This window comes from Hyaena hyaena, unplaced genomic scaffold, assembly GCF_003009895.1.
Source record: "Hyaena hyaena isolate Hyena2069 unplaced genomic scaffold, ASM300989v1 scaffold_560, whole genome shotgun sequence".
Taxonomy (NCBI): Eukaryota; Metazoa; Chordata; class Mammalia; order Carnivora; family Hyaenidae; genus Hyaena; species Hyaena hyaena.
In genome coordinates this window covers 763,546-790,502 of record NW_024081192.1, presented here as the reverse complement: position 1 = coordinate 790,502, position 26,957 = coordinate 763,546, and the positions used below count along the sequence as shown (strand labels likewise).

The 26,957-nt window shown below is 40.7% G+C and overlaps 1 long non-coding RNA gene across 4 annotated transcripts in view; it reads right to left on the bottom strand.

Annotated features, from left to right (window-relative positions):
• The window catches only part of LOC120248031, a 40,958-nt gene extending 20,999 nt beyond the window's left edge, over nt 1-19,959 (bottom strand). For 3 of the 4 annotated variants that reach the window (XR_005532476.1, XR_005532474.1, XR_005532475.1), the window contains exons 1-4: nt 19,787-19,959; nt 15,741-15,914; nt 12,125-12,217; nt 5,982-6,051 (exon numbers count right to left, since the gene is read on the bottom strand). This is a non-coding gene — a long non-coding RNA (uncharacterized LOC120248031). The remainder of the gene's footprint in view (nt 1-5,981; nt 6,052-12,124; nt 12,218-15,740; nt 15,915-19,786) is intronic. The other variant, XR_005532477.1, reaches the window with a different exon arrangement.
• Between the last annotated feature and the right edge of the window lie 6,998 nt (nt 19,960-26,957).

The following is a 26,957-nucleotide window of genomic DNA, read 5'->3' as shown; positions in this document are numbered from 1 at the left end:
TGCTGACAGCTAGCTCAGAGCCTGGAGGCTGTTTCAGATTCTGTGTCTAGGTATGTACTAGAGAATCAGTTGCACCTGTATACAGTGGGGCTTACAGAAGGAAGTTCATTGTATTATTGCTTATAATAATGGAAAATGGGGGGGTGCCTGGGTGGCTTAGTCGGTTAAGCTTCCGACTTTCACTTAGGTCATGATCTCGCGGTTCGTGGGTTCGAGCCCCGCGTCGGGCTCTGTGCTGACTGCCAGCTCAGAGCCTAGAGCCTGTTTCAGAGTCTGTGACTCCCTCTCTCTCTGACCCTCCCCTGCTCACGCTGTCTCTATCTCTCAGAAATAAATAAAACATTAAAAAATAAAATAAAATAAAATGAAACCATGCCCTTGCCAGCATTCTGCCCTAAGTGGTGGGATCACCGCATCCTTCCCAAACTTGCTTCCTTATATAATTGGAGCCAAGAAATATTATTGAGCTGAGGGAAAAGAGAGAAAAAAAATGGCATCATTTTTACTTTTAGCCAATGGAAAAGGCTATATCACCAAGCCAAGAGAATCATCTGAAAACAAATCCAATCACACATGGGATCCATGAGTCAAGTAGTTCAGTCTACATGTAGGTCACTAAAACTAAGAAGTGTCCAGTAACAGATTCGGTTGACCCAGGGCCACAGCTAAGAGTGAAGTCTAGCAGCCAGGTGGCAGAGGAGAGGGAAGGAATCTAAAATCAGCATAGTCAGTCCAAACCCCTCCTTAGCTATGTACCTCAGCTTCCCTATCTGTAAAATGGAAACAAAAATAGTACTCTGAGGAGGCCATCATAAAGATTACATGACTTAGCACATTTAAATGATGGTAACTGACACACCATAAGCTCCTTAGTAAATGTTAATTCTTACTGTTTCCCTCCCCCAGAGAAGTCAGAGAAACCATCAAAGAAGACTCCGGACCTCACTTTCAAGGGACTTGTATGTTATGCTCCACAGACTACACACCACAGGTCATACTCGTAAGAAAACAATTAAAGTGTAATGCCTTCTCTTGACAGGTAACATAGCTGACATGTAGTCAGAATCTTAAGGAAAAATGACATGAAGAATTCTTTGATGAACAGTAAAATATTACTAATGTTCATGGAGGGTACAATTGAAAACCAGAGAAGTAGGGGAAATGTGAAAGGGTCTAGAATGAGAAAGAAGAGCCCTGATGGAGCAGGGCAGAGGGGCTGGTGATTGGAAACCCAACCAGCATCTTGCCTAGCTTTGGCCTTCCAGAAATGGAATTGCTAATGGCTTTTCTTCCTAAGGAGAATATTTTCTATTTCCTATTTAAAGGAATCAATCTATTTTAAAAACTGAATAAGGCCACAATGTACTTAAAATTTTTCACCAGGGGATTCCTGGGTGGCTCAGTCAGTTAAGCATCTGACTTTAGCTCAGGTCATAATCTCACAGTCTGTAATTTCAAGCCCTCCCATCAGGTGCTGACAGTTCAGAGCCTGGAACCTGCTTCGGATTCTGTGTCTCCCTCTCTTTCTGCCCCTCCCCTGCTCGAGTTCTGTCTATCTGTCTGTCTCTCTCTCCCTCTCTCCTTCTCAAAAATGAGTAAACATTAAAAATTTTTTTAAAAAGACATTAAAAAATTTTTTTTTTCAGCTGGCCCAGTCTTCTACTTCTTGCTTCATCCGTCTCCATGAAGTGTTTTCTCTCTGAAGAATTTTTAGACACCAGTTTGCCCTAAAAATCTCTAGTTTGTGTTTTCCCCTCAGTGACTTGCTTTGTTATGAATCCAATTTTGTGGCTCACAAACAAGTTCTCCTCAGAAATGTCCTATGAAACAGCCTCCAGGGGACTGCCTGGGGCTTGAGGGCTTTCATTTCCTCTCCCGTGGAGAGCAGCAAGGACCCAGCATGGAAGCCAGAATGAGGGAGGAAAGGGAGAACCTTGCACTCAGTTGTCAGAGTTCCTGTTTTGCAGTTTGCTCTCCGAGCTACAGCGATTCCTTCACTTCTTTCTGAGGTTATGAAATACATTTTGACCTCATATCTTAATTGGCGTATAAGCATAAATTTATGAAAAAATAAGGCAGGTCGTAAGGGGCAGCTGAATTTTTACTTTATTCATGATACCTATTTATATTATTTAAGGTAATTCGGTTCAACTGTGGTTTTGCAAATAGATGGAATCATTTCCAGAAAAGTAATAAAAGTAATAATAACAAATCAATGTCTTATTCCAGAATTATAAAAGCATAAGCCTCTTTTTAAATAACTACAGTTGCGTGTCAGAAAATCTAAACAAATGTGTAGTTAAGAATGATTGCTATACCTTAGGGACTTGGTTTCTACAAGACAGATTAGCAAGATAAGGGCCTCATTATGCATGAAAGTCATTTGTTTTTCCATGAATCCAGCACAGCACAAGCTCTGGGGTTGCAATTCATAAAGAGAGCGAATGTGAAGACTGAGCGCTGTTATGACATTAATCTTCATGAATATGGAAAGAAGTGAATTATTATCTTTCTCTTCATGAGCTGAAGAGAACTGTCGCTACAAATTTGAATCTTGGTGTACATTGGAATGCAGCAAGAAGGGCCCCAGAGACTTAGTCTAACACTTCGGCTTACCCACAGGAAATAGAGAACCAATGTTTTTAAGAGTCTTGGCCACCTTTATGTGGTGAGTTAAGGGCAAAGATAGCACAGACCTGAGGACTCCCCAAATCAGGAGTCTTATTATTGACCCAAGAGGGGGGCAAATAGCCCCCTGACTCCAGTTTTTCTAAACCATCAAGAGTCTTCTCCCATGACATACACCTGAAGCTAGGAGGGTTTGGTGAGTCATTCAGACTTCATTTTTAAAGAAAGAAAGAAAAATAAGACACATGAGAGAGCTTGCTTGCTCTCTCCACCATGTGAAGATACAAGAAACTGGCCATCTACAAACCAAGAAGACAGCCTTCACCAAGAACCAGACCTCAGACCATGCTGGCTTCCTGATCTTAGACTTCCAACCTCCAGAACTGTAAGAATGAATATTCTGTTGTTTAATTAAACCAAAAATTTTTTTAAAATGTCTTCTGTATGTGTGCCCTCTTTCACACATTTAACACAGGATCCTAAACTAAATCTAAATAAGCAATTTTTAAAAAAATTTTTATGTCTTATTTTATTTTGAGAGACAGGGACAGAGAATGAGCAGGGGAGGGGCAGAGACAGAGGGAGACACAGAATCCCAAGCAGGCTCCAGGCTCTGAGCTGTCACCACAGAGCCTGGCACGGGGCTTGAACCCATGAACCGTGAGATCATGTCCTGAGCCCAAGTCGAACACTTAACTGACTGAGCCACCAGGCGCCCCCAAATAATCAATTTTTTATCGCTTTTGAGAGTTAACTCACTTCTTGTTATTTATCGACTTTTTTTCTATACATATGCTATGTAAATTCCACCATCAATAAGTACCCAGCTCTGTTATGAAGTCTACTACTAAGAATCTGAGCATTTTTTTTTTTTTTACATTTTATTACTTATTTTTGAGAGACGAGAATGAACAGGGGAGGGGCAGAGAGAGAAAGAGACACAGAATCGGAAGCAGGCTCCAGGCTCTGAGCTATCAGTCAGCGCAGAGCCCGTCGCAGGGCTTGAATCCACGAACCATGAGATCATGACCTGAGCCATAGTTGGACGCTCAACCAACTGAGCCACCCAGATGCCCCTAAGGATCTGAGTGGTTTTATGCAGGTGTTCAACACCATGACCTTGTAAAGAAAGCTTCCAGGCAACTCAGTTTGCGCTGGGCTCTCATATATTTAACTCCGATATTTTAAAATCCCACTGAGAATCCATTGAAATTCTGTTCAGGGTAAGGAATTGCAATTTCTGGAGAAGTTATCTGGGCCCTTTTTGGAGAAGCAAGGTTCCTTAGCAAAAACATAAAAACTATTTTTCAAAAGTAAAGCAAGCAGTCACTCCCAAATGCCTTGGAGTCCTCTATTGTTAGAATTACTACTAATTAAAAACATGTCTTCTATAATCCTGTCAGATAGGTAAACTTGTTAACAAGATACATTACCAGAAAGGCATTTGGAAACTAGAACAGAAATCAAAAGACTTCAATTTCAAGCATTTGTTTTCTTGTCAGGGAATCCAGTGAAAGAAGAAAGGTATAATGGTGAGAACCCATCCTGGCTCTGACTCAAGTCTGACTTCCCACCTGCCACTTGTGTGAGCTTGAGCATGTGTTTTAACCCTTAAACTCAGCTTCTTCTTACTAGTCAAAGTGTATATAACTCCTGCCTCTAGAGTGGATGTAAGAACTAAGATAGGTAACATGGCTTACACACCCAGCAGAATGCCAGACTCCTGACTGGGGCTCAATGAACGCGAGGTTACTTATCTGTCACACATCTCTCCTTTGGCCTCTCTGATCCCTCCCCCTTTATTCCTAATCTGGAAAACCTACCATACAGAGATCTGTAAGGATTAATTACAGGATGACACACAGAAAGTGTTTGGAGCATCTGACCCACTGCAAAAATCCTTTCCCAGGAAAAAGAACTGCTAAAAGAAAAATAACCAAAAGATCTCCTTCCAAGACTTAAGACACACGGAAAAGGCACAAGTAATAGGATCAATTCATGACTATGCAAAGTGAGAAGAAAAGAACTGGAAGACGGGCAAGTCTTCTGGTTCAGGTGACGGAGTGAACAAAGGTGACTTGAACGGAGGCAGGCAAGGCAGAGGATGGGACAAGTAGAAACTATAAGGAAAGATGGCAATGGATTGGGTTTGAGATGGTAATGGATTGGGCTTTAGTCATTGCTATGGTCTGCATGTTTGTGTCTTCCTAACATTCATGTGTTGAAGTCCTAATCCCCAAAAGGACAATTTAGGGGACTTTGGGAAGCCCTCATGGTGCCTTATGAAAGAGCCCCCACAGAGCCCCCTGACCCTTTCTGCCATATTGGAACACAGAAGAAAGACACCACTGTGAACTAGGAAGTGGGTTCAGAACCAGATCAGGCCAGCACCTCTATCTTGGGCTTCTAACCTCCAGATAGTGAGCAGTCGACTGCTGCCATTTATAAGCCACCAATCTGTGGCACTTTGTAATAGCAGCCCAAATGCACTACAAAGGACATGTTGAGTTTAGGCTTCATGAATCTTTAATCGCCCCCTGGCCCCCACCACAATAGACAGTGGTTTTTAAACAAGCATGTGCATGCTTTTAAAATGACCTAATTTGCAGGAGGCCCCATTCATAAAGCAAAGAACCACTTGATAAAGCAATTCCTTAACATAACCGTTTTGTGAATTCCAATTTCAGTACATCAGGTTTTCCTCCAAGAAAAGCACATCTGCACATATGCTCATTATGATCACTAAGAATAGATTTTCTAATTCATTGCTTTGGGAATGATGACTGCCAGTTCTAAAACTTCCTTGAGCTGTACATCACAACTTGTGTTTAATCCCATTGATCATTTCCAAAGTAAGTGGTCGTCTTTGTCCAAAAGGATGCAATTCGGTTTTTAGAAACACTTTTGGAAACTGTATGTGTTTCTCAGAAATTGTCGTATTTAACACCAAGTCTTTTAATTTTGGCCATAATTTTAGGAAATTTTCGCTCCACTCAGAGCTCATTCCCTCCCGAGTATATCCTATGCCACCGTGACTCCTCCCCATCCCCCACTCTTCCCCCCTCCCACACACATGTACACACAGAATTTTAAGGCCTTAGAGAAATTTAGTTCTGACTTTGGAGATTCCACCTCCATAATATATCAACCATATTAAAATAAGTCCTGGAAATCACTTACAACTTTACAGGTTGAGCTGCAGTGAACTACTTGATACAATATTATGTTCTAAAGATTAAATTAAATACTATTCATTTCAATTTTGCAGGATTGAGTTTTTGTTTTTGTTTTTGTTTTCTTGTTTTGTTTTGTTTTTAGTTTTGGAGGCAACAAAGCAATTTAAAATTTCAAACCTTATTGTAGGCCCTTGAAAATCTTCTGGCCCATTCAGTATGCTTTCCGTAGCAGTCAACAGATAAAATACTCCCAAGGTCAAATCCCCACCTGAAGGGAAAGAGAAAACATTAGCGCCTTCAGAATAGTTTTGTTGATTTTCCCCCCCTCACAATATAAAACATTTTTCTCATCGTAAGTGTTTCTTATCATGGGCTCCTTTGTCTTCATGCAGCAGGTGGCCTGAAACGCCAGGATATTTAGGAATTGCTGATTAGCCTCTTGCCCTGGAGATAAGCCACCTCTCTTCCTGCCACAAGATTCACTGATGAACTCGGGTGTGGTGCAGAGTGAGCGCACACCTGACCGGTCTTGTGCACCTCTGTCCTATCATAAAACCTCTCAGCCAACTCTTTGAGGTCGTCTAAGGGAGGCCTAAAATCGAGTTTGGCCATTCAGGGGATTGTGCTCCAAATTCTATACATTTTGGTAATACCAAAAATGGTAATACCAAAAGCAAAATGTAATTATTTAAAAGACTTAGCTCACCAAATTGCCAAATATGCGATATCAAACACACAAATATGTCTGGGGCATTTGCCTTGGCAGAAATCAGTAGCAGTGATATACTGATAACAAAGTCTCTCTAGGTGTGTAACTCATTTCAGAAGCTACTTTGCTAGGTTCCTCCCAAAGCTAAAAAACCAAGGGCAACAGAGGCCATGAGTTGTTTCTTTGGTTCTCCTTTCTTGCAAGTAAGTCACTCTGCTAATCCAGGTCGCAGCTTGTCAAAGAACAGAACAGGAAGAAACGAGGAAAGTGGGGTCAATGGAAGGGGATTGAAAGCTATATCAAAGATGTCCACGCCTTTCCTACACCACAGACTCAAATTGACATTCTTCTCTCTGAGGACAAGTTGAGTTAAGACAGAAGGAAACCAAGGCCTATTTAGTCAATAATTTGACAATATTCTCTGGACATTCTTTTCCTCTAATTAGATAGCTGTTTTCTTCAGACAATGAAAGAAAAATATTTCTTTTTTTTAAGCTTATTTATTTATTTTTGACAGGGGAATGAGGGGCAGAGAAAGAAGGAGAGAGAATCCCAAGCAGGCTCCATGCTTTCAATGCAGAGCCTAACATGGGGCTTGAACTCACAAACCATGGGATCATGACCTGAGCTGAATTCAAGAGTCGAATGCTCAACTGACTGAGCTACCCAGGTGTCCCAGAAAAAGTAGTTCTTATAATAACTTCTCAAATAGCAAGGTGTTGAATTTCAGTTCTGCATATCACTTCACCCAAGACAGCATTGAAGAATTGATGTAAAAACAAAAACAGAAACAAAATGAAACCCACTGCACAAGGTAATTGTAATTTATTGATGGTATTATTTTAGTTCCTGTTCTGTCATTTTGGATACAGTTTTAATGGCTCAAGAGATTAAATATAAAAGAGGAAAATGGAAGGGGGTGTCCCAAGATAGTGGGATAGTAGAATTTGAACTCACCTCCTCCCACAGACATACCAAATCTACAGCTACATATGGAGTAATTCCCTCTGAGAAAGAACTAGAAATTAACAGAACTGTTCTCCACAACAAAGGATAAAAGGAACACATCAAGAAGGGCAGGAGAGGCTGAGATACCATTGGAGTGGCGCCACGCAATAGAGACGCATCTCACATGCCTGGAGCTTCTTCTGAGGGGTGAAGGGTTTGTGCCCCAAATCAGGGTCCCCAGTCCTTGGGACCCGCACCAGAAAGACAAGCCCCTAAAATGTCTGGCCTCAAAAAACAATGGCACTTATGTCCAAGAGAACCAAAGTGCTGGAGGGAACTGAGATTCTCCTTTTCAATAGCTCACGTGTGGTCATCCTGGGACCCAGTGCAAAATCAGCAGTTTGAGAAGTGCCCAGACTATATATGAAGGAGATTTATTTGCTTATCTTAAACATCTGCTCGAAGGGCAGGAGACAGTTGGGACTCTCTCTGGAAACAGAGGCACTGGCAGACGCCATTTTGAATTCTCCCCGTACCCTGCTAGCACAAGTAGGCACACCTGCAGGTGACACCCACCCACTGCCTTGCTAAGGGCTGTCGGGTCAAGTGGTCTTGACACCATCCTGCTGCATTGCTGAAACCAGACAGTACGGATTGTGGCATATCCCTGCCCCCTGGCTGGGGCCGGCCGGCCATCACCGGCAGTCATGACATTCTCCCACTTCCGAGCTAAAGCCTGCAGGCATGTTCCACCCCATTCACTCTGTGGTTGCCTCACTAAAGCCGGCAGGTGAGTACAATCCACGAAGGGGTTGCCCTTGATCACCTGGCCCAGGTAGACAATCGGGCTTGCATCCCTAGGCTCCATGGGACCATCAATCAGAAAGACAGCTCCCGGCAGGCTACCACTCTAGGGCCCTGCAAGGACAGCAGAATGAAACACAGCCCCAGTCTTCATGTGAAAAAAGCCTACTTACTTATGCTAGAACTTTAGCCGAGGGTCAAACTTCAGATTCGCTGCACATCTAGAGACCAGGCAGGCGCTCTCAGGTAACATAGGGAAACACTCTCCTTGTGCTCTCTGTTGGCCTTGCTGTGGCCCAAACAACATCCCACAAAAGAGTTTATACACTCTTCTGGCACATTCTCTTATGTTTTTCACAGAGAAATGATGAATAATCTTAAAACTTGCATAGAACCACAAAAGACCCTGAATAGCCAAAGCAATCTTAAGAAAGAATGAATTGGGAGACATTATGCTCCCTGATATCAAACTCTATTACAAAGTTATAGTAATCAGAACAGGATGGTATTGGCATAAAAAGAGACACATAAGGTGCGTAGGTGGCTCAATCAGTTCAGCGTCCAACTTCGGCTCAGGTCATGATCTCATGGTTCGTGAGTTCAAGCACCATGTCAGGCTCTGTGTTGGCAGCTCAGAGCCTGGAGCCTGCTTTGGTTTCTCTGTCTCCCTCTCTCTCTGCCCCTCCCCTGCTCGTGCTCAGTCTCTTAAAAATAAATAAACATTGAAAAAATAAACATTAAAAAAACACAGACACATAGATCAATGGAACAGAATAGAGAACCCAGAAAGAGGCCCACACATATGTGGTCAGTTAATTTACAGCAAAGAAGGCAAAAATGTACAATGGAGAAAGGATGAAATATTCAATAAATGGTGTTGGGAGAACTGGACAGCCATATTCAAAAAAATGAAACTAGACCACTATCTTACACCATACCCAAAAATTAACTTGAAAAGGATTAAAGACTTGAACATAAAAGCTGAAACCATAAAACTCCTAGAGGAAAACATGGGCAGTAAGCTACTTGATATAAGTCTTGGCAATCAGTGTTTGGATATGAGTCGAAAAGCAAAGGCAACAAAAACAAAAATAAAATGGAACTACATCAAACTAAAAAGCTTATGCAAACCCAAGGAAATCAACAAAATGAAAAGACAACCTACTGAATGGAAGAAAATATTTGCAAATCATATATCTGATAAAGGATTAATATCCCAAATATGTAAAGAACTCATATAACTCAATAGCAAAACTATACTAAAACAAAGAAACTGATTTTAAATGGGCAGAGGATCTGAATAAACACTTTTCCAAAGAAGACATACAGATGACCAATAGGCAAATGAAAAGATTCTCAGCATCCCTCATCATCAGAGAAATGCAAATCAACCACAATAAGATATCACCTCACCTATTAGAATAGCTATTATCAAAATGACAAGAAGTAAGAAGTGTTGGTGAGAATGTAAAGAAAAGGGGGCCTTTGGTCACCGTTGATGGGAATTAAATTGATGCAGCTACTCTGGAAAAGAGTATGGATGTTCCTCAAGCAATTAAAAATAGGCCTACCACATGATCCAGCAATTTGCTGGGAGCCGCCCCGGCCTTGCTGGATGACAGTCACAGCGAGGAAATGGCAGTGTTTGTACAGCTCCTGCCATGAGAAGCAAAACTGGTATCTCCTTCTGCTACTACTGGCTCATGTTGGAAATGAGGCTGCCGGTATTGACCAGGCCTCACAATATTCCAAATCAGACCGATATTCCCCACACAGATTCCTCATAAGGAAAAGCATATTCCTGCCTTTTCCAAAGAGACTTCAGATGAAAGCTCTGTGGATGATTGTCAAAAGGCTCTTCCTATGGGCCTTGCAGATCCAAGACTTAGATAATAAAGGTGGTTAAGAACACAAGAGTTACAATTGAGCCTGGCCCCGAGACAAAGAGCCTAATTTAGAGTTAAGGACAGATATCCACCCCCACCTAATTGTTTCTGATTGGAGCATCGACCCCCAAGGCATTTGTGATCAGTATTGGGAATGTCTTATTCTGGCCTCGAATATGCTGATCACACCCTGTGAAGGAACCTATTGTAGGAACTTCTTTTGTGATTATGGGAGCAAACATTTGTGTTTCCTGAAAGACCTGTTTTTCTTATTACTTCTCCTTCAACAAACAAGCTATTGACCCCTGCTCACAAAGAACTAACTTCACCCTTTTTATGCTAAAAACATTGTCTTGTATGCAAGGTATCTTTATACCTTCCTTCCCCATAGGATAAGCATCTAAATCCCCTACCTCAATCACTATTGATAAAGGTTATGCATGAGTCTTCTACAAATCTCTGTTCTGGGAAATTCTTACATATCAAAGAAATTTGTCATCAGAAACCATTGTCTAAGGCAAATGCCATTTCTGTGCTGTCCCCCAAACATTTAATTATAAAATAAAGTTGAGCCCCAGTCAGAGCAGAGATGCCTGCCTGGTGACCAGAAAGATTCTCATGGCCTCTCTCATCCCTCCCTCGCCGACACCATCCATACTTCAGGGACCCCTGGACCTGGCCAGAGAGGGTCTCGGACAAGTATTTATCCAAAGAAAACAAAAACACTAATTCAAAAAGATACATGCATCCCTATGTTCATCGTAGCATGAATTACGATAGCCAAAATATGGAAACAACCTACATGTCCGTCAAAGGATAAATGGATAAAAATGCAGTAATATGTATGATGGAATACTACTTGACCATGAAAAGAATGAAATCCTGCCATTTGCAACAACATGAATGGACCTCAAGTGAATTTTGCTAAATGAAATAAGTCAGACACGGAAAGACACGTACCACATGATTCCACTTACATGTGGAATCTAAAACACAAAACAAATGAGCAAACAAAACAAAACAAAAATCATAGATATAAAGAACAGAATGGTCGTTGCCAGAAGGCAAAGGTGGTTGCCAGAGGAGTGAACAAAATGGATGAAGGGGGTCAAGAGGTGCAAACTTCCTGTTATAAAATAAGTCATGAGACTGTCATTCAGCATAGCAACTACAGTCAGTAATATTGTACAGCATACTTGAAAGTTGCCAAGGGAGTAAATCCTAAAATTTAACTTCGTATGTTGACAGATGGTAGTTAGACTAATCTCGAGGACCATTTTGAAATGTATATAAATATTGGGCTGCATGGATGGCTCAGTTGGAAAAGCATGTGACTCTTGATCTTGGGGTCATTAGTTCAAGCCCTGCGTTGGGTGCAGAGATTCCTAAAAATTAATAAACTTTAGAAATGTATACAGGGGCACCTGGGTAGTTCAGTCGGTTATGTGTCTGACTCTGGATTTCAGCTCAGATCATGATCTTACAGGTTAGTGAGTTCAAGCCCCACATCAGGCTCTGTGCTAGCAGTGCAGAGCCTGCTTGGAATTCTCTCTCACTCTCTCTCTGCCCATCCCCTGCTTGTGTTCTCTCTCTTTCTCATGATAAATAAATAAACTTTTCAAAAAATAAATAAATAAGTACATTATATAATATATAAAGAAATGTATACAAATATAGAGTCAATATGCTGTACACCTGAAACCAATGTCAAGTCATATGCCAATTGTACCTCAATAAAAAATAATTCTGAAAGAGGAAACATTGATTTTAAAACAAAGCCAGTTGTTTATTTTGACAAAAGATGAAACCAAAGGGTCATTTTCCCCCTTCTCTATGAATAGAAATTCCGTGTAATGTTACAGCTAATAGAGTGTTGCTTTTCCCCTTTTCTACTTTTCCAATGTGCCTTGGAGCTGCCTTTTGGGTATTTTCCACATACAGGTCTTGTGTTACACTGGGGGAAACATACGTACACAGAAAACATATTCTTCCAAGTGGGCCGAGGCGTGTCCGTTGTCAGAATTCTCCTTCACACTCATTAGTCCAGCTTCAGACCCACTGTGAGCCTGTAGGAAAAATCGGTTGTAATTGGAGGATTTGGCAGTAAGTGCTCAATGAAAAACATCAATTCTAAACCAGAAGTAATTTCAATCTGATTTTTAATTAAAGGCAAAAAGATATGTGGAAGTGATTGCAAATACTTATACTTCCTGAGATGCTTTCTCCTCCTCTCTTCATACTCCTCCTGCCTCCACTACATTATTTACATGCTGAGTTAATGAACTCGGTAGCAGGGCTGGCAGGCTCTGAAACTGACATCCTCCACCTTCTTACCAATTCCATGTCTGAAGACAAAAATGTGAGATGTAAAATAAAGAAAAACTGAAGGACAGGGGAAATTGTTACATATTGGAAACGGGACTTCGTACAGTACAAAAACCCAAGTGTGATCTCTTTGGACTAACCCAATCCCGCGTCCCCAAAGGCTAACTAAATTTTGGCAAAGCCCTCAAAGGAGGTCAGTGAATGAAGACCGGTTACGAGTCTGGAGTGTATGTTCCTATGCAGTGAAGCCAGAAAATGCAGCTTCTTGAGAAGGCAGAGACTCCTCAGACTTGGAATCAGACTTGGAATTAGAAGCTTGGCCTCTAACTAGCTGTGTTGCATCGGGCATGTCGTTGGTCTCTCTGAATATGGTTCCTCAGCTGTGATATGGGTGAATTGGACAGGATGATGTCTACCACTTCTTCTGGTTAACTATCAGCCAGAAAGCATTGAGTGATCAGCTGCCTTGGGCCCAACTCAATGCAGGATAAAGTAGAGAGCTATCCAAGTGTGATGTGCCTGGGTGTGCACGCCCTTCCTCGCCTCCAACCCTGTACGTAATTTGAAGGCAGGTCTGTGCCCAGTTCCTCTGGCTTCCCCTGTAGCACTTAACACAGTACCTAACAAACCAGAAGCACCCCAAAATTGTCCGGGTGCATAAATGGAATATGTGAAAGTTCTCATAGGAGTTTCAGAGTCTCCCTAGGAAAATATTACAAAAGCTTTCTCTTTTTTTTGCAGGTGGAGGAGAGAAAGAACTAATAATCAAGAAACATGGTGAACCCTGGCCCTCAGGAGTCTCCTTTATCCCACCCAGAAGCAACAAGTTAAAATAGGGTATTAGAGTATTCTCCCAAGTTTAAAAATGAGAGCTCAGTTCATAACCGGGGGAACCCCACAATTACCAGGTGCTGCTGCTGTCCTTTCCAGCTCCACCTAAAATGCCGAGTGCCTTGTGAGGCACTTACTCTCTAATAACCACGAACCCGGCTGTGCCTCAAAACCTTTCCACCAAGATTATTACTCCGGTTAATGAAGTTTCCTCGCAAAAGATGAGAGATTTTACTCTCCACCAAAGCAGTCCTAGAACTGCAAACGTCAGACTTTCTTTCGCAAGTCTTGAAAATCTATCTCTTTTTAAAATAACAAGCTTAACTTTAAAGGAGAAGGGACTCTTAAACGAATGAAGGAAATCTTTTCCAAACACAAGTTTTTCCGTTCTCGCAATGAAATAAATGAAACCAAAGCTCCACTTGATGTGAAAAGTAAGCGGGACTCCGCACCTGAGCCATGGACATGGCAGAGCTCAATGGTTTTATTCCCCAGAGAGCGCTATGGAGAGTAGATGGGGAGATCTCTTATTTGTCATACGTGGTGAAAGACAAAAACCCAGGGTGTCAGTTAAACATATTCATGCTTCTCTAATGCCTTTTAAAAGTCCCCTGTCAGAAAAACTATACGTGTTCTAGCCTTGCTCATTTTATTCTCCTTAGACATCACATATCATTAATCATCTCAGTCTGTCAAGACAAAGAGCTGGAAAATATTTATATTCCAAAATCTCTCAAATATCAGATAGGTCTCAAATGCACAGTGCACTCTGGTTATCCAATTACCACTGGGTATTCAAGGTGACAAGTCCCGTTCCAGGTTCTTAGCTTTTCCCTCCCACCATCAGGCTCAGAGAAGTGCATGTGAGAGGCACAAAAAAACAAGCACACTCAGGAGATTAACTTCACCCCAAGGAAGGATCAGCCTCTCTCCCATGACAGAGAGAGACACGCAGCGCCCACTGTGAGTATGACTTCCTCCCCAGGAGGATGCTCAGTGTCCCCCTAAATGTATGTCCAGCTAGAAGATGGTGTCTCTTGAGGGATGGGGATGGCCACACCTTTCCTCTCCAGCAGCCAAGCTGCTTCCCACAGTGGCCTGCCTCACCCAAGTTAAAGCTCGTAACCAAACACCCAACATGTGCTCTTGCTAACAAGGATGGAGTCAGGTGGGCAAGCCAGAGAGCAGGTCTGGAGAGCCATCACAGAATAACAGGTGTCTGATGAGGGGGAAGAAAAATAAAAGAAGTCTCTGGGAAGAACATAAACATGGAGTTAACGAAAGATAATCATAACCTGTGTTACAGCTTTGCCTGAATCTGCAGCACTGAGATCTAGAACAGAAGCCTCACAGTGATGAGAGTGGCATTAGCAGTCTTCACGTAGGAAACACGGGGCCCTCCGTTTTCCATGAGCCTACATCAGGGCTCCTGTACCTGCCACCCCAACGCAGCGGCTTTAAGTTGTTTGTCACTACACACCGTTGAGCACTCAACTCACAAATTCAAACCTGGAAGCTTCTTATTTTATGAAATCATGGCTTTTCCATTTCTAAATACATTTTGTTCCAAATATCCAAGTGCTTCCCCGTCTTCTTACCTTTGTTGATTTTGCTCCCTCTCCAAGAAAAGCCTTCCCAACAAAACAGCGTAACTAAAGAGTATGCATCATTCGAGACCCAACTTCTATTTCGTTTCCTTGGTGAAGACTCTCATTAAAGAGTGATCTTCCCCCACCCCTTTAAGACCTCCATAGTGTGTGTGTATAAATAATGGACCATGAGTGTGTGTGTGTGTGTGTGTGTGTGTGTGTGTGTGACAGCACATCAAAACTACAAGAATTCTTAGTTATCTAAATTCTGGATACAGTGTGGCTGAACAGAGCCTATGCACCCCACTCCAGTTCCAAGGATAACTCAGGATAAAACATTCAGCTCATCCTCATAGTATAGGCCTCTAGCTCTGACCAGTTACAACAAGGAATGGTTTTCCAGCATCCTAACATTCTACGGTTCTAGACAAAGTTACTTGAGCTGGAACTAATGATAGTAACTAATTTTTGCCAACATTAAAAAGAAGCTGCGTCCTCATAACTGGGAAATGAATCTTCTCACTGTCCTTTTTCTCACTGGCTCTGTGGCTTTCTCATAGCTTTCATACCAGTTCCACTATTTTCTCTTTCACCAGCGTACTGCCAAATCTCTCAAATGAAAGAGCAAAGGCAGATTGTTTTCTATATTTTTCTTTAAAAATTCACTTCAGCCTCAGAAAACATATGTAGCTGGCAAATGAAAGTAATTCATACTATTGCTGTGTTACACTATACTTTGGATGGTAAGATAACTATTTTTTAAATGCTCCGACTTGGCTTAGCTCTAGGAAATCAGGTTTCCCTTATCTATAATCTATTAAATGATTAATGTCGTAGTGTTTACCTTCAAAAGCATCCAAAATAAGGAATTCAGTGCGTTGGCTCATTATTTACTTTCACATTAGCCAGATATTTAAATTAACATTTTTTTCTTTTATTCTTTTTGAATCTTCTTTCAAGCTTCGATTCCCACTCTTATGCTTCTTAATGGTTACTGGTATTCACTGACAATATTAAGCTGGAAAAGGAGTAGAAGAAACGTTAAGTCTTGCAAAAATACACAATCATACAATTTAAAGCTGTGATCCCTACTAAGGAGAAACAACTCATGATACCCACCACTTTCTCCTGCGAAGAACCAGACATTCACTGATTTATGTGCACCCATAGAAAAGTTTATAAAAGATTAAAACGCTACCTGCAGAAGATAAACTTGGATTTTAAAAAGTTTGTGTTACATTCACATAAATCCTCCTCAGCATTATGATGGGCCATGTAAATGTTACTGCTTAAATGTAGCAGGTGAATTTCTTGTGTTTTACATAATGAATAATATTAGTTCTGATTAGGAGGAAGGGAACTTATATTGAGCACTGACTTGACATTGTCAGTGACTTTTAACACATCATATCATTGTGTCACCACATGCAGTGAGTATTTTACTTTCCATTTTACAGATTTAAAAACTGAGGATCAGAGTGACATTCCTGAGTGGCTCAGTTGGAGCATATATTTAGTCTGACTCTAAAGGCTATCATGACTCTTTTTGCTATATTATGCAGCCTCCCTAAATGAGCACAGAGGTGATACAACACCCAGAAGGGGTCAATGGGAAGATAGAAGGTCCCCAGTGCCTTTTCCAAACAGCCTACAAAGATCCTAGAAGATTTCAACCTCGTCATGAAGCCATAGATTAAAACTTACAAACTACCTAGTTTAGCATAGAATTAAAGAGTCATAAAATATTATTCTTTATCCAACTATGTATTACATGATGAGCTCTAGGGCATTTTCCAGAACAAATATCTACTGAAAGCAACTGGTAAAAGCAATTTTAGAACTAAAATAAATGTCTGTTGAAGGTGATTCAGTGCCATCTTCCTTGTGAATATAATCCAGACACAACTGGTGAGTGGGGGGTGGGGAGGAACAGACACTAAAATTTAGAGACATAGTAATGGCATATTTCTATTCCCTGAATACCTGTCCTTTTACCTAAAACCAGCAGAAGGGAGCGATATAGAGAATGAAGAGGATACCCATAAGAAAGGATACCATCAGACACTTGTTACAACGTGGCTTTTCCCATTTCAATCCCTGTTTCCAATCCCTGGAGCAGCTGGCCAGTACTAAACCCTATAGTATGTACTGGAGATTTGAAACTGACTTTCCAAGAGCTCACAGTCTAACTAGGGAGATGAGGCAGGTACACTAATTACTGCAATTGTAGGTAAAATGTCATACATATTATAAGGCAAAATATAGAAATACACAAGGGCAACAATGAAGACCCCATGGGTGACATTTGGGCTAGATTATGTGGGTGTCCTGTCACTGGGTAAAGGTGAAGCACTAGCAAAGGCATTAAAGGTGGATAGCTTTCAGAACTGACACTTGTTTTCCCTGCTGCAAACTGAAATACTGTTGATTGCTGCTATGCTGTGCAGGGCCCGGCACATGGTGGGAAGGATTCCGTATCTAACTGGCGACCTCTGAAAGAATTGTCTCCAGGGGCGCCTGGGTGGCTCAGTCGGTTAAGTGTCTGACTTCAGCTCAGGTCATGATCTCACGGTTCGTGGGTTCAAGTCCCAAGTTAGGCTCTGTGCTGACAGTTCAGATCCTGGAGCCTGCTTCAGAATCTGTGTCTCCTTCTCTCTCTGCCCCTCCCCCACTCACACTTTGCCTCTCTCTCTCTCTTTCTCTCAAATATAAATAAACATTTTAAAAAAAAAGTTGTCTCCATAGAGTGGAAAGGTCTAAAGTGGAGTCACGAAGTGTGATTTGTCTTCCTGAATCCGGTGACCAACCCCAGCACTCTTTTCTCTCCTCCCGTTAGGCTGCCAGCATCTGAAATTAGATTCAACACCAGAAAAGTCATTTTCTCACTCCCTATTCCCCTTGGAAGACGTAATTGGTGATACATTCAAAGTAAAATAAGCAGAGTCATCAAAAGAGAAATCCGAGTGGTTGCAGGAAGCGCTAGGAAGCAAGAGATTGGCCAAAAGAGATGAATGGATCATGAGGATGGAGGGAGAAGTCTGTACACCAGCTGTCTTCCTGCGTCCCCTGACTCAGGCTCCCCTGCAGAAAGCGAAGGTTAACTGATGAGGAGAAAGAGGGCTCCAGGTTTTTTAGGGATTCAGCAGATATACAGGTAGTGAGAACGGTCACTAAACACACAACCTTGGAGCCAGTTTGGATACACACTTCCTGGCTGTGCGAACCTGAGTGAGTTACAACCTCTCTGGTCCTCAGTTTTCTCACTTGTAAAATGGGAATGCTAGTAGGACCTGCCTTACAGGGTTGTGGCGGAGAAGAATGAGGTGATACAAGATATAAAGAACCTAGCTCAGGGAGCCCCAGAGAAGGCTTCCATAGTGGCCTATAACTTTACATGCAAATACAGGTCAGCTAAACAGCACTTTAATTCATTTAGAGAATGGAAGACACAAACCCTCCATTCCCCTGTGTGTGAGTGTGTGTGGGTGTGAAAGACTTTTTGCACAAACTGTTTGTTGTTTTCTTGTATGAAAGAACACCATCCAGAACCAGAGACACCTTAATGCCATTCTGAGGAAGAATTAGAGATCAAATCACCAATCACATGGGAAGGAGAACTGATTTGGAGATCTGGCTTCCCGAGTGCAGGACTAGAAAAATCCAGGTTAACTGAGGTAAGATCCCCACAATATGAGGAGCAGATACGTTTACGTACCAGAAAAGCTGTGCTCTGGTCACACGCACAGATCAAAACAAACAAGACTGGTTAGAATGGTACTGTGAAAACACAGCTCACACATATCCTATTTCATTATTTGGAACATCTAAAAGATGTCGTGGGTCTGAGACTTCCAGGCTGCACAAAGTGAGGCTGGAGACCACTGGTGAGATCCAGTGTGCCCGCCTCCCTGGGGAGAGGGGGAGAGATCAGCAGTCACAGGGACAGAGGCTGTCCGGGAGGGTCAGGGCTAACCGATCACCTGGAGGGGTGCAGGTGATGACTTTTTGGAACAAACAAGGACTGTGGGGCTCGAACTTGTGGTCATGGCCGGGAGAACCCTGAGGGCTCTGGATGGGGTCACATTCAGCCCACAGCTTCCCAAACCCCACTGACAGTGACTTGGGGAGCTCAGTACCTAGAGGAAGAATCCCACTGTGCCTCAACTTTTTCAAAAGTGCCCAGAGCAAAAGCCTGCAGAAAAACTAAAATGCTCCCAAGAATGTCCACTTATGAAAATTCAAAATTGCTGCTTCATTCAGGCTCCTCTGCAGATATGGTCTCACTGGGTCAAAGAACCAACATGCAAATGGCCACTAGCACACATTTCTCCAAAGTACCTAGTGCTTGACCGGTGCCATCTTTCTCAAGAAAATGTATCTGCGGATAGACAGAGCCTTAATCTTGTTTACACGAAGGATCCAAACATTTTGACAAATTAACTGGCATTTGCCAAACCAAAGTCCACGAGCTTCCTTGGGGAAGAAGTTGAGTACAATGAGTACAATGTTGCTGTTTAATAAAACACAGCAACAGCACTGAAAGCCACTTTAATTCACATCCTCTTCACCTTCCAACAGAGGAAAACAGAACACAGCTGCAAACATCTCAAAGGCCCTTAATCCTGAGTTCGCACTACCCCACGGTAGTGAGTCTAACGCCCAGGGTATCAGAGGAAGATCGACAGCCCACACCTCATTTGGTACACAGTGCTTCCTTCCTCTCCAGAGCCCCAATCTGTGGCCACAAACCTAACTTCTTTAGTTAACATCCCTAACATACTCTTTCTTGGATGAGATAAATGTATCATCGTAGTCCATACATGGATAAGAACTATTGATTTTTATTATGGAAAAGCAGGCTGGGTGAAAAGTACATTTGGATTTAATTACCTTTGTCAGCAGTGCAGTGACTTCAAGGAGAAACTTGGAGGAAGCCCCTCCAGTAGATAAATGAAAAATCTCCAACAGCTCCAGTTCTCCGTAGTAGGCTCTGACCTCAATTCAGCTGGAGTCAGATTTTACTGTGGGTAGTGGTTTTACGAGTCCGTTTGAGGAACGAAGAATCAATTATTAAAACAAAAAGACCTTAAACTTGGAATGAAAAATCACAAGCTAACGTAGTGACTTTTCCTTTTATATACTCTAGCCTGTTAAAGCAGGAAGAGGCCTTTGAAGTCACCTCATCCAGCTCTTTCATTTCACAGATGAGGGAAATGGAATCCAAAGAGCATTGGTGGCTTGCCCAAGGTCAACTCTATCCTTAGAAATGCTCTTTCCGCTATACGACAGTGACTTCTGATTGAAATTTGATAGGTAAAATGCCATTCCAGGGCACCCTTTCACTATTGGTCTAAAGGACTGCAGGTATCAATAGATTAACATCTCGTTTTTCTACTAAAAGGATGCTATGCTCAATACCTGGTGTAACTGTGAAGGACCTTTGTATTTACGACCACAATGTGTTCAAAGTCTTTGTAAAGCAGTGGGTTAGAATTTGAACTATACTGAAATGGTGGATTGGTGCCAAAACAACTCACATATATGTATTAAAATTATGACAAAACTGCAATGCCATAGGTAATATGGAAAACAGTAGCAGGTACCTGGGTGGCTCAGTCGGTTGAGCATCTAACTTTGGCTCAGGTCATTATCTCGCTCATGGGTTCGAGCCCCACATCAGGCTCTGTGCTGACAGCTCAGAGCCTGGAGCCTACTTCTGATTCTGTGTCTCCCTCTCTCTCTGCCCTTCCCCTGCTCATGCTCTGTCTGTCTCTCTCTCTCTCTCTCTCTCAAAATAAGTAAACATCAAAAAATTTTTAAAAGAAAACAACAACACTTGTGCAAGTTTCGCAATTAACAATTTACAGAAAATATAAAAGCAATCCATTCCAAAGTAAATCATTAGTTTCTCATTATCATGCATGTTGATGCTTAAAAAAAAAAAAGTGGGTTTAATAAGTAGTCACTTAGCAAGAATATACCAGGTATTAAGGGATTGAGTAATGCCTGTCTCCAAGAAACTACAGAAGCTTGGAAGGGATGAGAAAACAAAGAGAAGGGTGAGAGATATGTCCTAGGCACTCAAGGAGCACAACTTCCTGGGGGAGATCAAGACGGCCTTGTAGAGGAGGTGACCTCTGATCTAGTGCTCAAAGGATGAGAAGGAGTTTGCCAGAAAAATGAAGAAAGAAATGTCATCCCAGGAAGTAGACAGAAGTGTGGTGTGGCTATTCTGATGAGAATCTGAGAACTCTCGGGGTCTAATTATCTCTCGTCACACTGAAGAATATGCAGATTCCCTTTTGGCTTCATACAGGTATTTCGCTAGCACTGTTCATACTCCTCGTCATCATAAAGATTGTATTTAGCTATGAATGAAAGACAAAACAGAGCAAAAGAAGAGGTTACTGAGCAAGAACTGTAAAAGGGACGGGACGACCCAGCTCAAAGGCCACCTGTTTGTCATCTCTATAGGAAACTGGGTTCTTAATGCAATTTTTAAAGTCTTTTACAACACCGTGTGTGGTATATATTAGGTACTTAGCAAACATTTATCTCTTTGAGCGGAAAGTTACCAAGCTCCATAAAAATATACTACTTTATAACCATAAGGATGGCTATAACAAAGTAGACAGAATAACAAGTGTAGATATAAGAGGATATGGAGAAACTGAGACTCGCATACATTGCGGGTAGGAATATAAAATGGTGTGGGTACTTTAGAAACGGTTTGGCAGTTCTTCAAAAAATGAAGCATAGAGTTACCATATGACAGCTCTACTCCTAGGCTCATTCGCAGAAGAAATCAAGACACATCCACACACAAATGTGTACATCGATGTTCATAGCACATTATTCGTGTTGGCCAAAAAACGGAAACAACTCAAGTGTCCATCAAATAATGAGTGGATAGATAAAATGTGATCTATCTGCACAATGGGGTATTATTGAGCCACAAAAAGAATGAAGTACTGATACATGTTACAACATGAATAAACTTTATAAGTGTTACATGAAGTGAAAGAGCCAAGTTAGACCAAAGACCAAATGTGTTATAATTCCATTTGCATGAAATTTCCAGAATACGTATATTTATAGAGTCATAAAATAGATTAGTGGTTGCCTAGGGATTGGAGGAGGGGGGAAGGAAGTGCTTAGGGGAGAGGGGAAGGGGGAGTGATGGACATGGAGGAGGACACCTGTTGGGATGAGCACTGGGTGTTATACGGAAACCAACTGGAAAATAAACTATGAAAGAAAAAAAAGAAAATGTTCTCAACTTCATCATGGCGATGTTTGCACAATTCTGTCAATATGTTGAAATCTATGAACTATACACTTTATTTTTTACTTTTTTTATATTAACATATACTCTTATATTCGTTTTTAGGTGTAAAATATAGTGATTCAACAATTCTGTACATTACTCAGTGTTCATGATGATAACTGTGTTCTTAATCCACTTCACCTGTGTCTTTCATCCTCCCACCCACCTCCCCTCTGGTCACCATCGACTTGTTCTCTAGAGCTAAGAATCTGGTTCTTGGTTTGACTCTCTTTTTTTCCCCTAGGTTCATTTGTTTTGCTTCCTACATTCCACAGACGAGTGAAATCATGTGGCATTTGTCTTTCTCTGACTCATTTCACTTAGCCTTACACACTCTAGATCCAACCATGTCATTGCAGGTGGCAAGATTCCATTCTTTTTTTATGGCTGAATAATATTACACTGTATGTATACACCACATCTTCTTTATACATTCATCAACGGACGCTTGAAATGCTTCCATAGTTTGGCTATTGTAAATAATGCTGCAATAAACATAGGGATACATGTACCCCTTTGAATTAGTGTTTTTGTATTTTGAGGGTAAATACCCAGTAGCATGGTGACTGGATTGTAGGGTAGGTCTATTTTTACTTTCTTGAGGAACGTCCACACTGTCTTCCATAGTTTGCATTCCCACCCACACTGCACAGGCATTCCTTTTTCTCTACATCCTTGCCAACACTAATTTCTTGTGGTTTTGATTGTAGCCATTCTGACAGGTATGAGATGGTGTCCCATTGTGGTTTTGATTTGCATTTCCCTGATTATCAATGACGTTGAGCATCTTTTCATATGTCTGTTGGCCATCTGGATGTCCTCTCTGGAAAAATGCCTATTGATATCTTCTGCCCATTTTTAATTGGATTAGTCATTTTTGGAGTGTTGAGGTTTATAAGGTCTTTATATATTTTGAATCCTAATCCTTTGTCAGATATGTGATATGCACATATCTTCTCCCATTCAGTAGGTTGTCTTCTGGTTTTGCTGTTTTCTTCACTGTGCAGAAGCTTTTTATTTTGATGTAGTCCTGATAGTTTGTTTTTGTTTTTGTTTCCCTTGTCTTAGGCGACTTATCTAGTCCTATAGCTGTCACTATAGCTGATATCAGAGAAATTACTACCTGTCCTCTCTTCTAGGATTTTTATTGTTTCAAGCCTCACATTTAAGTCCTTAATCTATTTTGAGTTTGTGTTCATGTCTGGTGTAAGAAAGTAGACTAGGTTCATTTTTTGCATGTAGCTTTCCAGTTTTCCCAACACTATTTGTTGTTCTTGCCTCGTTTGTCGAAGATTAATTGACCATATAACCATGGGTTTATTTCTGGGCTCTCTATCTTGTTCTATTGATCTATGTGTCTATTTTTGGGCCAGAACCATATTGTTTTGACTACTACAGCTTTGTAATAGAACTTGAAATCTAGGATTGTTATACCTCCTGTTTTCTCTTCTTTTTCAGAATTGCTTTGGCTACTCGGGGTTTTTTGTGATTCCACACAAATTTTAGGATTGTTTGTTCTAGTTCTGTGACAAAATGCCATTGGTATTTTGATAAGGGTTCCAAATCTATAGATTGCTTCAGGCAGTATGGATATTTTAACAATATTTATTCTCCTATCCATGACCTGGAGTATCTTTCCATTTGTTTGTGGCATCTTCAATTTCTCTCACCACTGTTTTATACTTTTAAGAATACCAAGTTTTTCACCCACTTAAGTTTATTCTTAGGGATCTTGCTATTTTGAGTGGAATTATAAATAGGATTGGTTTCTTACTTTCTTTTTCTGCTGTTTCATCTTCAGTGTATAGAAATGCAACAGATTTTTGTATGTTGATTTTGTATCCTGTGACCTTACTGAATTCACTTATCTGTTCTAGTGGTTCTTTTGGGAGTCTTTAGGGTTTTCTGTATATGGTATCATGTCATCTGCAAATAGTGAACGTTTTGCTTTTTTGTGGCCAATTTGGATGCCTTTTATTTCTTTGTCTGATTGCTATAGCTAAGACTTCCAGTACTATGTTGAATAAAAGTAGCAAGAGTGGACATCCTTGTCTTTTGTTCCTGATCTTAGGGAGAAAACTCTTCAGTTTTTCACCATTGAGTATGACCTTCGCTGTGGGTTTTTCCTATATGGCCTTTATTACGTTAAAGTGTGTTCTCTCTAACCCTACTTTGTTGAGGGTTTTTATCATTAATAGATGTTGTATTTTGGCAAATACTTTTTCTGTATCTATTGAAATGATCATATGGTTTTTCTTTTTTCTCTTATTGATGTGATGTGTCACATTGATAGATTTGAGAATATTGAACCACCTGTGTATCCCAAGAATAAATTCCACTTGATCATGGTGAATGATTCTTTGATGTATTGTTATATTTAGTTTACTAGTACTTTGTTGAAGATTTTTGCAGTTATGCTCATCAAAAATTCTGGCCAATAGTTCCATTTTGTTTTGTCTTTGTCTGGTTTGGGTATGAGTATAATGCTGGCCTTATAAGAATAAATTTAGAAGTTTTCTTTCCACTTCTATTTTTTGGAATAGTCTGAGAAGAATAGGTTAATTCTTCTCTAAATGTTTGATAGAATTTGCCTGTGAAGGCATCTAGTCCTGGACTTTTGTTTACTGGGAGTTTTTTGATTACTGATTCAACTCCTTCGCTGGTAAGTCTGTTCAAATTTTCTATTTCTTCCTGTTTCGGTTTTGATAGGTTATGTTTCCAGGAATTTATCCATTTCATCTAGTTTGTCCAGTTTGTTGGCATATAATTTTTCACAACATTCTCTTATAATTCTTTGTGTTTCCGTCATGTCAGTTGTTATTTCTCCTCTTTCATTCCTGATTTTGTTTATTTGCGTCCTCTCTCTCTTTTTCCTTTTTGATGATTCTGGCTAACAGTTTATCAATTATGATGATCTTCAAAGAATCAGCTCCTGGTTTCATTGATCTTTTTTTTTTTTTTTTGCTTTGTTTATAGTTCTGTTTGTTTGTTTGCTTCTATTTCACTTATTTCTGTTCTAATATTTATTATTTTTTTCCTTCTACTGGTTTTGAGTTTGTTTGCTCTTTTTCTAGCTCCTTTGGGTGTAACGTTAGTTTGTCTATTTCAGATTTTCCTTGCTTTCTGAAGTAGGCCATATTGCTATAAAACTTCCTCTTATAATAGCTTTTGTTGCATCCCAAGTATTTTGGATTGTGTGTTTTAATTTTCATTTTTCTCTATGTATTTTTTATTTCCTCTTTGATTTCATGGTTGACCCATTCATTGTTTAGTAGCATGTTATTTAACCTTCATGTATTTGTGTTCTACCAGATTTTTCTTGTGGCTGATTTCTAGTTTCACAGCATTGGGGTCAGAAAAGACACATAGTAGGATGGCAATCTATTTGAATTGGTTGAGACTTGTTTTGTGGCCTATGATCTATTCTTGAGAATGTTCCATGTGCACTGGAAAACCATGTGTATTCTGTTGTTTTGGGATGGAGCATTCTGATACATCTCAGCTGTTAACTTCAAATGGATGAATTATATGGTGTGTAAGTTGTATCTCAATAAGCTTTTTTTTTTAAGACACAGGATAACCACACCTACGGAATTCCTTTATCCATTTATTCAACATTGTATAAGCCCTTCTTTAGGCCACACATTGTTGGAAGCCTGACACAACATAAGGAAGACAAAATCCATACCTTTAAGACATTTACATTAGGGCTGGGGAGGACAAAAAAAAAAAAAAAAAATCAAGGGACTGGATAAACATAATGAGTTGAAAGCAAGGCCTTATAAATGTTCCACTCTCCTAAACTCCAACAAAATGATAACCAAGGACTCGGGGGACCTGGATGGCTCAGTTGTTTAAGGATCCAACTTTGGCTCAGGTCATGATCTCATGGTTCATGTCTTTGAGCTCCACATCAGGCTCTGTGCTGACAGCTCAGAGCCTGGATCCTGTTCAGATTCTGTGTCTCCCTACCTCTCTACCCCTCCCCTGCTCATGTTCTGTCTCTCTCTCCCTCTCTCTCTCAAAAATAAATAAACATTTAAAACCAAATTGTTAATGACTGCCAAGGACTTAAAAGTTATAAAAGCAGAGACAAAGATAAAATATATGGGAAATAATCCCAGGAAAAGCATGACAAAAAAATTCTCTAATATAGAAAACAGAGACATAAATGATATTTTGGTATATCCAATGGGAAATCACTAAAAGCTTTGAAACAAGTAGAGTGATTTGAATTAACAATGAGACTATTACTCTGGCCATTCTGTGCAGAATAGGTAAAGGAGCAAGAGAATAGAAGTCGGGAAAACAATTAGGTGCCATCACCATAGTCCAAGTAAGCGAAGATGCCACTTGAACAGTGAAAACAGAAAAAATCTAATTGGATTGGGACCTGTCTGGAAGATAGAACCAGTGGCACTTGCTGAGAGATTGGCATGAAGACAGAAAGGAATCAAAAATGACCACTAGATATTTTAGTTAAGCACCTAGGTTAAGTGTATCATTTGCTCAAATGAAAACGCAGTGGCACAAAGGAGGAAAGATTTGGAGGTGGGGGCAAGGAATTGGGAATCAAGCACTGAACTTGTTAGGTCTTATGTGCTTGTAAGACACCCACTGCCCCAGATGAGTACTGAGCAAATGTTGTATGTAAAGTTGGCTGGAGATATAAACTTGGAAATCAACAGCACATATACGTGTTTAAAGTCATAGAACTCAGAGGAGAAGAGGGCC